Consider the following 13,691-nt stretch of genomic DNA (forward strand, 5'->3'; position numbering starts at 1 on the left):
CCACTTAAGCAACAACATATGGTGCCGCGTTTTACAGAAGATTCCTCTTCATCAGACCAAATAATAATATAGGTTTTTCACTCTATCAATAAATTAGGAAGACACACAATAAGTCTTTATATATTAGCAACTTTACTTATATTTCAATACATTTCAACATATTTCATATTGAGTACATGGACATCAGGTTCCAAATCATTTCAATATCCAAATATATGTTAAGAAATGATATGCGCATGTACCACGACATATGTTAAACATACACACCAGTTGTCAACATCAGAGTGCCCCCCAAATACTCCTCTTGTAGGTGGGAAGGATTCAGCCATGTTCCCTAGGTACTATATTTTAACCTATTTAGGAGTCCTTCAAACAGTTTCTGACAACAGTAAAAAATCAGGCAAGGAACAAGGACTTTATTTTATTGTGATAGGAAAAAAAGCTGTTTGCAAAAAGGTAATTTGTGCTGAAAGTAAACCTGGGACAATCATTGCTGATGGTCTTTTAAAAAATTCTAGCCACCTGGAAGTCTTGCTGATCCATTAATAAAATAGAACAATCATGTAGATCTGCATGAAGTTAAAATTCTTTAGTCTTTTGTTTTTTTCTGTCTGTGTATGGTTGAGGATAAATGTCTTCACTTCTTGTCCTGCAGATACAACAGGAAGAAGAACACAGCACCACTCAAGGAGAAGCAAACTAAAAATGTGGACCAGACTACAGATAAAAATTGACATTCCAAGAATATAAGATAAAGATTATCCCTAGATCAACACAAAAAAACACTCTCTACAACAATTAGTCCAGTTTTTTTGCAGATAGTTTTCAGGGTATAATAGTCTATTCACAATATATTGCTCTGTATTGTGCATGTTATTTGCTATATGCAACATAAGGACACACACACACTTTTTAAGGACACTGAAATGTCCACAAGTTTTGTGTGTGACCTTGTCACACAACAACAGCTCTATCACATCAAAGTGAAAACAAATAGAAAATATATGTTGTCGTCAGCTGTGTTGCATTCTCCAAAGAAAATGCTTTAGAAGGACGGTATTACTAGTAGGAAATCTCTTTTAAATGAATTTCTTGTGTGGCACACATTTTACAACGCCTTTAGGATCAAGAACAGACATCCATGAACAACACTGTTAACATAATTGGATAGTCATAATAAAATTGCATTCAGCAGGATGCCAGCTTTAGGAATTTTCAAAATGGTCAAATGCTAATATTGGCAACATAGAGACTGCTGACAATGACTATACTATTGACTAATATTATTGTAAAAATCATATCTTGCTGTGTATTGTTTACTTAGTTGTATCTGCAGTGGCAAAAACAAAACTTTTGACACTTTGAAATCTACAAAGTTAGGATGCAAAAGGAGTATAAAAACATTACCTATTTCAAAACGTGGTTTGCTTAATTTACTGTTAGCAAATATTTAATGTCACAGTGAGTTTAAAATCCATTTGTACAGAAACAGAACAGGCAATGATAAATATCTGTATCAAGATTCATCATTTTTCAGCATAGAAAACTAACTAAGTGCAAGGTATACATTGTTATCATGGCACCCACTCATTTGACATATTTCTAAGGGCCCTTGGTAACTTTAGAAGACACCTGGGAGTCAAGAAGCAAAAGAATTGATCACCAAAAGGAAAATTCTCCCCCACTGTTATAAAAATATAATTCCCTAGTATGTACATTTAAAGTAGAATATTTTACCAAATATATTATGTTAGCATATCCAAATGCTACTTTCGGTTTAGGGGCGATACAAGAGCTAAAAATTGATATCACCACTGAAGAAGTAACCAAAATTTTGTGCATTGGCTTTTCTATGTCAATGCTATCAAGTACATAAATTTTATCTTTAAAATTGTTTATTCGCTGTGATCCAATAATCTCTGAATTCTATTTCCTTTCTTTAGGTCATCGTACGTATACAGGTCAAAAGATTTCTTAATTGACTTGAACAGTAAAATGAAGATGCAATTTCCAGTCACATAACTAGATTCTTTCCACCTGAATTCCCAAGTAATTGAAGGAATTTACCACCTATGGATTTATTGATCTCCAGAATTCATTTGATTGCAAATTCAAAACTGCACAATAAATATACAGCTTTATTACAGTTTATTGAAGTATGAATATTATAGTATGTTTAGATTCTCAGAATAATCAAAAGTTTGATTGTTCAACTAAACTGATACATGTATGCTGATTTTAAGACATTGCACATTCAAAGGCAAATATTCATAAAGTGCTCTCTTAGTCCACCATGAAACACAACCAAAATATCAGACAAGTTCTGCTCTATGAAATTATCTTTATTATGAATGTTCAGTTTTATTCCATTGCTGTAGGGTTACGTGCTCAAAACATTCCAGTGAATGCCAGCATCAAAGGGATTCTAGCAAGGTAAGATTAAGCTAATTCCTCTCCAAGGTTTGGATAAACAGAATGTTGTACATAGCAGCTGGAAGAATAAGCAATAACGATCTAAATGAAATCTGAAAATGTTGAGCTTTCTGCATTTCATACTACGGTATATAAAATACAGACAATTTCTATTGCTATTATAACACATTTATCAATATTTGGTTTTATATATTCAGTAAAATAATATATTATTGTCCTTAAATTCAACAAATTGATAAAACTCATACTTACACATCAGAATATTGAATTTGAATGCATTTACATAACAACAATACATTTTTAATTATGGGAAAATTAAAATGACTTTCTAGAACTGGAACTAATTGCTGTGATTTTACATAGTTAACAGTCACATAATAGAAAAATGGGTGAATTTTATTAGCAACAATGGAAAAAATTCCTGTGTGCCTTGGCTAGCCATACACTGTTTTTTATTGAGGGCAGCATAGATTCATAATGCTCAAAATTCATAATTTGGGCATGGATTACAGAGTCATCTCTGGTTGGAACGATCGACTACCACTAATTCGGCTGTAAGCATGTTGTCAAGGTCTACAGTGGTTAGTGCTCCCATTGGTAGTCATGAGCCGTTGGTTCACCCTATTTGGCTGAATCCTTTCCTGGCATTTATTATGTCCTATATGGACTCAATTAGTGAGATTTTCCTGCCATTGTTCCTGGTTCCTAGCTTAAGTATTCCCATCCACCTTGTAATGAACTCTTTGTTGATTTTTTCATTATAGACACAAAATGTATTAAAAATCATACAGTAAGAGTAGGATTCTCTTAATATGGCCACTGTGACAATTGTGAATTCAAGTGCAGAAATCTCAGTAACGGAATAAATGTACTGTACTGAAAATTTTGTGAATCTCACCCTATTTTATTGACCTAAAATCATATTGGTAAACATTCTGCTTCTCTGAATTACTGGAACAGTGCAATACTATATGGTATTTAGTTTTATTTATATGTAATGTGTGTGTAATGTAAAATCCTGCGTGGCTGTTGTAGCTTAGATGTCCCTTAGAATCCCCTCCCCAATACTATTTGGCCTCCCAATCCACTCCCTTTTATAGGCCCCAATAAATAACACACCTGTGAAGTGGATCTAATGGTCAGATGGCTGATTAGTAAAACATATAGTATAAATAAAAAGGGAAATAGGGAAGGATGGCTTTTTGGCAACAAAGCAAAAAATACCTAAATACTGTGTTTAAGTCAAAACAAATAAGCTACATTTATTTACGTGCATGAACAATAACATTAAATTAATTGGCTGTGTATAATTCTATTACACGTACAATAACCAATATCAAATCATCAATAATTACAAACAATGGTAATTAGGAAGATAACATAGCTTATATAGGTGTACGTAATAACTACTTAGGCATCGTCTTGTTTGCCCAACGTGTTTCGCACTATGGCTTCCTCAGGGGGTCTCGAGACTCACATTTGTAGTGGATGGTAGGTAATATGGTACATTGTGAGCAAAGTAAGGTTAATGATATAAGTAGTATAATATATGAGATGGCTGAGGTTGTTCCCAACAAATGGTAGTTTATGTTCACAAAGTGGTGAGAAGTATTGGTTTCCTTTAATAATAAAGCTCGGGGATCTTAGAATGATTGAAAAAACAAAGAAGTATGTTTGAAATACTTGTTGTGGGATCTGAGAGGGGGAGGAAAATAGAGAGGGGCTTTATTTCCAAGGTAGTTTGTATCCTTACTATAATGCTATTGCAAGTAAGGGGTTGTATCTTGCAACACTTATAGGTTAACTGGAAACAAAGGCGAAAGGAAAGAAGGACTGGGGAGCTTTTTTTTCAGGTTTTCTTCCTTTCTTACTGGATGAATTGTAAATAAAATTCATAAAAATAAATGGATGTGAGAAGGGAATGGAGTGTCAGCAGCCAGCTAACAGAAAGTCCTTTCTAACAATTACTTAGTTAAAATTCATCCAGTAAGAAACTGTGAGGGGAAGATGGGCAGGAAACTTGCCTTTACTGCTGGCCACCTACATTCTTCTTCCTGTTCTAGAACTTTCTTTGAACCCAACTTCTCCCTCTCTTCAAATACACCACTCCTAACAAACTCCCTGTCCCAAGTCTTCCCCCTTGCTACTCCTCTTCACCCTATCTCGGCCTTGGTCCTCTGGGCCCTCAATCCCCCTGGCTCCAGGCTTTACTTTATATTCATTGGCATCACCAATAAAGTCCAATGTGGCCATTTAATTTCCCATCAATGTTTTTCAAACATGTGCGATATGATGTGCTGATTTACTTTACCTAAAGATATTATCTAAGAACTACATATTGTTGAAAGTCAAATTTCATACTTTTCCTAAATGCCACAGAACATGCAGTAAGCTGTGGGATATGTTCTAATCTAATGACAATTAACAGAGCTCAATTGTGAATTCACATTAAAGGCCCATTCAGACCCACCTGGTCTGTTGCAGTGAATTGACACAGTGTTCATTGTGGTTCGGCAAATCAGCCTAGCTTATCAACAAATCCATGTTAGTGACAGCTGCCACTTTGCATCTAGAATTACTTTAATTTTGTTGTTAAAAAATAAAATATAAAAGTTTAAAAATAAAAAAATGAAGAAATTTCTGTAAAATTCAGGAGTCATTAAAAGCCTATTCTACAATATAAAGCCACTCAAACCAACTTAGTTAAAACTAGCCAATGGAGAGGAATTTTTTTTTATAAAAAGAATTACAGAAATACCACGTTTACTGATTTTTTTAGGCAAATTTCAAAAACTCTCAATTTTATCTAGCCCTACTTATTAATTTCTACTTAATAAATCATTGATTTATAATATTTCTTAAAAAACATTAAGCATTTTCATATCTTCATAGGTCAGAATCAGACATTCAGCTCCTTACATACAATTGGTAATATAAAGATTTCTGTAGTCCTTGCCATTATATGGGATTTGAATTTCTTACACCAAAATAACAACTCGTGGAAATCATTTATTTGTTTTAACTGGTACCAAGATCATTCTCTGACTTCACTTCTACAACAAGATAGGCAATGGATTTCATTCTTTTTAATTCATATGCACCTTCTTTAAAGTGTATTTCATCAATGATCTGCTTCTGTTTTCTTCATTTTTCAGGTAAATATACTACTGAAAGTGTTTTTTCATATTGGTTTACCAAGTGTAGAAAAATACTTGTTATTCTTAGCAGAAATGTATAGCTGCCCCAGTTTTGATTTCCTGTGTTATCTCAAGCAGCCTAAGTAAACCTCACAATTTTTATCTTGAACTACACAACAATTACATTCTATATTGTAGAGAACTGGACAGGGGAGGAAAATCAGTATTTTCGCAAGGGATAACTGGACAGGGCTTACATTCTTGTAAATTTAGTTTAAAAAATGGTGTTTGTTGTTAGCCCTTAACAGGAAATAAGGGACTAAGCACATTTTCAGATCAACTGATATTTTTCTGTTTTTGGAAAGTCCATTAGGGGATAAACTATAGAAAAAAAATGTCTGTGCTGCCAAATGTACTGTGTCTTTTTACAAGGTATAAGGGGCTCGGCCTGTTTAGTTGTTTAACTTCATAATTGAGTACAGAGACTGTTGTGAGCTTTTAATTGCATCATTTTTCATATCACAGCTCTTGGAAGTAGCTAAATAAAAGCTGACCTTAAAAAGTCAAATGTAGAGTTTGCCTGTGTATTATGTCTGCGGTTATATCATGATATAATCCTTCCTTTCTTAGTTGAGGGGAAGTTTTTTCTATTGACTGAGGGTTCACTGTCCTAATATAGAATATATAAAGTAGGGTATCAGCCGCCAGCAGAAAAAAATTTAATAATATATTAGCAGAAAATTATTAGAAAAAAAATTATTAAAAATTATTAGAAATTATTATTAGAAAAGAGGAAATACACTGAAAAAACTAAAAAAAAAAAATACACTTACATTAAATCCCGCAGGGCAGTCCGATCCATCCTGCACTGGGCGGCGCCATCTTCGCCTCTTCTACCGGGTTCTTTTTCCTACGTCACCCGAACCAGGCGCGAGATCGGATGACAAAGGATGGAAAAGAAACTTGCAAAAACTGTTCATGTGTGAGATCAGCAAATTTTTCTGTTTGCACGAAAATGGCTCCTTTTGCGCATGCCTGCAATTTTAGATTTTCTAGATTTATAGCTGCTATCTCGGGGTTGCTAAGACATTGTGAAAATAAAGGAAGGAGCCAAAAAGGTAAATAATAGTTTGTGTACACAGGTATTGTTAGATTAAAAAAACAAAAGGAATAGTGAGGGTCATTTTAATATGTCACCGAAAAAAGGTAATAGGTAGGCATTTACATTTCAGGCCACGTTTTAATAACCAAATGCAAATACTAAAATATGCCAGTAATATAGACAAATGACTCTGATTTATTAAAGCTCTCCAAGGCTGGAGATTATACACTTTCATGAGTAAACCTGGATGATCTAGCAAACAGAATGGATTTCTTAAAAGTCATTTGCTATTTGTTAGCAAATGTTTTTAGTCCTGGACCAGATCCATTCCATGTTTTCTGGATCACCTGGGTTCACTGTTGAAAGTGTATCTTCCCCAGTCTTGGAGAACTTTCATAAATCAGGCCCATTGTTGCAAGACCAAGGGACTCACCAATGACTTGAAAAGAAAAGAGCTGTTTTGGCAGATCATCCTGGATCACTATATCTCTATAGTCATTTAGTCTTCCTGTATACTATGCCCAATATTTGCACAGCCTCGAGCACTTTCAGGTTCAGAACTGTGAAACCCTCATCAGTGGCTGCCCAACTGCCAAAGAGAATTGAGGTGAATGGAGGTGGGATACAGAAGTGACAAAACCCTGAACCTGTCATTGCTGTAGGGTGCTAAGAAAAAGCAAGGTGTGTGCCTTTAATCGGAAACTATCCAGGCAAAATGGCAAAAGCTCCCCCACAAAAGACTGTCTCATCACTATGTAATATTTTAAAAACATTGTTTTCCTATGATACATGTTCCCCATGGCAGTACCTGGCATCATTTACCCAGGGTAGGGGACTGACTCTGGAGCGGTGATTCTGCAGGGAAACAATTAGAGACGGGGTGGGTATTGCAGCAAAAGCTGCATTTTTCATTCTAGACATGGCAGCCTTTTTAATTTAGGAATGAAAATATTACTGCCTAGACCAAAGACTTGGTAAAGTCCTATTGCATTCTAATAAACATAGTAATACAATTTAGGATGAGAATATGTTTGCAGAAACATTGTTATAAAGGCAAGTATGCAGAGGCTTCATCTTCTCTATGTGCCTCTCCTGTCTATCACAAAGCCAGATCCCTGACATTCCAGTGTGCTGGATCCAGGTGCAGGCTGACTATACCCTCCTTATGCACATAGCAGCCCACCTCAGAGATAGGCCTGTCTGTAACACAAGGTGTCTTTTGTCCTGTTCTTTCCAAAATGAGCTGCAGAATAAAACACTCTTCTAAAATATAACTCATCTTGTTACAAAATATTCAAAGCCAACACAGGATAAATCAACAGATTGAATTCACATTGTATCAATCCCTAATCATTGTAGATATGCAAAGCTGAATTACATATAATAAAAATTGACTTTAAAACATCCATGAATTATGGTATATATTTAGTTAGAAAAAAGAGTCCTTCTATAAAGCAATAAATCTGATATTTGTGGAAATATTGGCTGGCGGAGAATCAATTACTGCCTTTCAAACACATGGATCTGGAATATTCTTCACTAAGGATTGTTTCAGATTCACTGCTTTATAAACAGACCCCTTAGAATACACCTAGTATAGATACCTGAAACGTCTTCAGGATTTCACCCTCAGCCATTCCCTATACATAAAATAAAACAAACAACAGAATTTTTATTTTACATGTATTGTTGAGTGTCTACCCTTTTTATGAAAAGTGAAAATTCTGAGTGTAGGTTTGCTTTAAGGCCAAAGAAGAAGAAAAGAAAAAACTTTTTTTTGTACACTTATTTTTGCGTCATTTGCATAATGATGTTTTTTAAACATTTATGTTTATATGTTAACCAATAAGAAGTCCCTGGATACATTGTGGCTGATTTACTAAAGGAATATAACCTGTTCACATAGCAGAGTGCAATATTACTTGTATGGTGAATAGCCTAAATTTCACTAAAATAATCTCTTTATGGTGTCAGTTTAGCACGTTTAAATGTCAGTTTTCTTTATTTAATTGATTATTAATAATAATATTATTGTACTCCAATTAAGAATGTTCTCTCCAATACTACGATATAGGAAAATTTGCATGTAAGATTACATAGAAATTACTTGCAGTTTATCTTTGCATTCGCAGCTTTTGCAATGCTTGACCATGCATGAGGTCTCACTAGAATAGAGGGAAATGCGCTGCCATCTACAGTTCATCCAGCGCTACACGTATGCAAGGAAATCACCTTTGTTTTCACACACACACTACTACCGTGTACAGAGAATGGTTTACAGATTGTGTAAAACTTTACTTTAGAGACATGGAGAGTTCAAAATACAGGATATTGTGTAGGGTTTATAATGCGGGTTTTACAGCATTTTTTTTATGCTGTGGAAATGATCATTTAGTGGAGCTTTCACAGACAGTGGTTACTAATATATACTGTACATGTTCTCTGCTAGAATCCATGGTTTAGCATTGTACACAACATGGGATTTCAAACATTACTACCCCAACCCAACATATATATATTTATTTATTTCTTGGGTTGGGGTAGGTAAACCATGGATTGTATATATATATGTATATTATTTATATTTACAAAAAAAAATTCAAAATATATAAAGACACAACAATTTTAACTGGCAATAAATGGCTGCAGCACTTTATTGGTTTTAAAATATTAGCTTATTGTTAGAAAATTCAGTACATATCAAAGAATAAACTTGCTCAGCATTAGAGTTTGAGCAATATTAATCAACAAAAACTATACCAAATTAGTCCCCCCTTAATAAGGGGTAACAGATCACACTAGTATGCCAGCAACATTAATAGAGTAAAAGGGGAGGAAGGGTTGGGAGCTTCTCTCAGTCCTGTTGACACCGACTGTCCAAGGTGAACACCGACTGACGTGGAACCTCCCTATATAACCTTCTGGCTCACACCTAGAAGCTTCCAGAAGTCCACCACAGTTTCCCGCCAGAACATAGAAAAAGGTAAATAACATTGCATTAGACATATTTAAAAGAATAATCGGTAAAAGTGGATAATAAATGGAAGAATGAGATGAGAAAGAAGGGAGGAATAGGGGAAACGGAGAACATCACAAGCCCATGTCAGTGGGCACAAATAAATTGTTATCCCACTTTTTCATTCTAGTGTTACAAATAGAAAGAGTGCCAAATCTGCTGCATTTTTACTGCTAGTAACAAGAATTAGAAGCAAATGCATTACAGCATTTTTGTGAGATAAAATAACAAAAAGAAAACAAGGTTTTTAATAGTAAAATGCTCACTATAAAACACAGGGAAGTATAGCATTAGAAAGTCATTTTAACTAAAGACATACACACTCTAAATTGTGTCCTTTTATTTTCATATTTTAAATAAGGGAAATAAAAGTCCTCTCCAGTATTGTACAAACGGCATTCCTATGAATTTAATCGTCATAAGTGGTGTCCTTTTACTTGTCAGCAAGTGACATTAATATGAGATGACCTTCCACTTTTTGAACTGTAAAAATTGTGTAACTACAATAAAACACAAGTTATATTCTGTTTAAGTGACACATGTAAACCCAGCAAGGGTGAGTAAATAAATATAATTGTCCAACACTTCAGACAGGTTCTTCTTTTAGAAATAAACATGTCCCTTTTATACACATTTAATATAAAATCTGTGGGCTGGTTATCTCTTTCATGTCTCCTGACTCTGCAAAGCAAACATATTGATTGAATAAATGATTTTGCCTACAGAGAAAATGCCTACAATATTAAATTTTACGCATTTTCTAAAATTTGCTTAAAAAATATTTTTTTTAGAAAATATATTTTGAAAGGGACAATATTTTGGATAGTTTTACATCTTTCATTTTGTGTGCTTCATATTTGTAGGTGTTTTCCTTTTTTTGTGAATTTTAAACAATGGCAATTAATAACATCAGAGTGTAGAAAAAAAATACGGGAATAACTTAGATCAGCAGTGTTGTAAACAATAGTCTCCGTATTTTAGACTATAAGCACAAAAAAAGGGGTGGTGGGTAAAAGTTTATGGGAAGGCTGGACGAGACTAAGAGAGGTATAGGTATAAACTAGATTGGATTTATAGACCAACATAGAACAAGGTTCAAATGTAAGAAGGGAACTATGCATGAAAGCTGTCAAAGGAAAGAATTTTAATTGAGACCATCCAGGATAACACATACAGATAAAATTGCCTTATGTTACCTGGGCTATATAGATACTATAGTTGAGAGAGTCTTTGGTATTGTAGCCAGTGGAACCAGTTATTGTGGAACTTCTCCTGAATGGTGGATATCAGATCTTCCATGAGCATAATCTCATTGATCTTTCGAAACCAAAGTCCAATGTTAGGCGGAGTTGGTTGCCTCCAAAGTAGAGGCACTCAAGCTCTGGCTGCATTACCAATATGTTTATGAACTGAGTTACGATATGCTTTCTGAGGTCTGTCATTGAGATGAACAATGTAGAACGCTGGGTCATCTGGTATTGGTAGGTCTGTGAACTTCTGCATGATGTTCGTAACCTTAACCTAGAATGGTCGAAGTTAAGAGCATGACCAGAATATATGTAGTGTTGCCCTATCTGTATCACATCTCTAACACCTTTCTGAGATACTAGGGAAAATCTGGTGTAACACTTTACTTTTTTTATATAACTTTTTCACTTTCTTAAAAAAAACATAAAAAAAAAAAAAATTAAAAAAAATGCTGGGGCTACAATGGGTTGTTTTTTTGGTACACGGTCCAGGATAGTAAAAAGGAATTTCTCTCAATTTTAACTCAATTTTTTAAAAAATATCTATAGTCTCTGACCATTTCCTGTTGCATATCTGTAGTTTCTGAGCAACTCCTCTTGCATATCTATAATCTTCAACAATCTCTTATTGCATTTCTATATTCTGCTACCATCCCATGTTGCATGTCTGTAGTTTCTGCCTGTCTTGTGTTGCAAATCTGTAATCGTCGACCATCACCTGTTGCATTTCTATGTTCTCCAACCATCTTGTGTTGCATGTCTGCAATCTCTAACAGTCGTCTTTTGCACTATATTTATTGTATATTATATGTAGATCTTTGATCATGTCAGGTGTTGCATTTAGGGATCCCTAAATTATACCACCTGTGCCTTAAACCCAAGCAGATGAGTCTAGTCATACATATGTTCTTTCTTCTACATGGCCTTATTACCGCAACCACTATTGCACTTAGCAAGGAATAATATTTCATTCACCAGTTAGTCATCCATGTCTGTGATTTAGTTATTCTTTGCACTTTGTTAGAATTGAGGACAAAGAAAACAACACAACATATACACAATGTTTTCATCCTTAAATGTTGCAGTTTTGCCAAATCATACAAAACTTTCCATTTGCTCATTTATAATTAATTTTCATTTTCTCTTTTAGAATTATTCAAACAATGTCTAGAAGAGTAATTATGCAATAAAGAAACCAAATTCATTTAAGGGGATATTCTTTTCCTTGCTAATTAGGTCCCTCTGTATTGCCGGGCCAATTGGAGCTGAATGATTAATAGTCTATTACAGTTATAGTTTTCTTTTCTGGATATAATGTAAGAAATGGCAAAGGTTGAGAAGCTCCACATATTCTAAATTATACTTTGCTGAGAATTTTTAGGTAGGAGGCCATATGAAAATATGCTTCCAGTGGTGCTAGAGTTAATGTGCATTTTAAACTCTGTGACCTCTTGTGCCAACAGCATAGATTGTCAGGCTAAGAGTTCATTCACAGTTCAGCAATATTCTGTAAATCTATTTTACCCTCTGTCTCATTCCGATGATAACAGACATAATTGCCCCTCAGATCTAACCTGCGATTAGGTATCATTGTACACAGATACACAGAGAACCTGCACATGCAGCTCTAAGAAATGAGAAAGGATGTGAGGATACCAGTACAGGGAATGCTTATATTCAAGAACCATGTGTAGCTAGCCAGTGCCCCCAACCTATTCTTACTGAATAAACCGTGAAGATTTACTCATAGGTCCCATTTTCTAGTGAAAAATTTATTTTTATATAAAAATCCATTTTATGCCTAAAATAACAGATAACACAAGTAAACACAAAAGTTAAGTAATATTAAAAAAAAAAGGGCATCAAAATTCAGAAGTTAAAAGTTATTTTATTACAATTGTTAAAAACAATATACTATTGTTAAAAACAATTCATAAAAAATATTTTAATAGGTGTGATCCTAATTATTATTTAATGTGTTTCACAGATCACTGATCAAGTTTCACTGATGCTTCTTGAGAAAGTGTCTGAGATCTACAAATGTAGAAGAGACATTTTGGAGGGGATATGATCACCGTGTAGAAATATATAAACGGTCCATATAGAGAACTCTCTTCCCTATAATTCACTTTGAGATCATTACAAAGAACAAGAGGGCATGCTTTGCGTCTGGAGGAAAAGAAGTTTAAGCTCTGGATAAAGAAGGGATTCTTCACTGTAAAGTCTGTGAAAATGTGGAATCGGCTCCCTCAGGAAGTAGTTTCAGCAACTACTATAGATATAACCGGGTATTAAGGATTTAGAGTTAAGATAACAGAGACTGTTGATCCAGGGAACATCCTATTGCTTCAAGGGGCAAATTGTGCCAGGATTTTTTTTGCCTTCCTTTGCATCAACTATGTCCATAGGGTTTTATATCTGGGATATGTTTATTTCCCTAGTGGTTGAACTTGATGGACTTGATGTCTTTTTTTAACCCGATTTACTATATAACTATATATTTATCTATATATCTATATATGTATACAAAATCAACATCAACAATACATATTTATCATTAAAAAAAAACATGAAACAATACAATAATACCAGACAAGTCAATGACTCATTTTTAGGATGTGGCATCTTTGAGGTATATGAATGTGCATCGGAGATAATCTTGTTTCCAGAGAAGGTAAAAAAACATTAAAGACACAATAAAACACAATTTTACAATTAAACCTCAGGAAATAAAGAATTGAAAATAACTTTTGAAA

This window comes from Pyxicephalus adspersus, chromosome 8 (genome assembly GCF_032062135.1).
Source record: "Pyxicephalus adspersus chromosome 8, UCB_Pads_2.0, whole genome shotgun sequence".
In the NCBI taxonomy this organism is placed as follows: domain Eukaryota; kingdom Metazoa; phylum Chordata; class Amphibia; order Anura; family Pyxicephalidae; genus Pyxicephalus; species Pyxicephalus adspersus.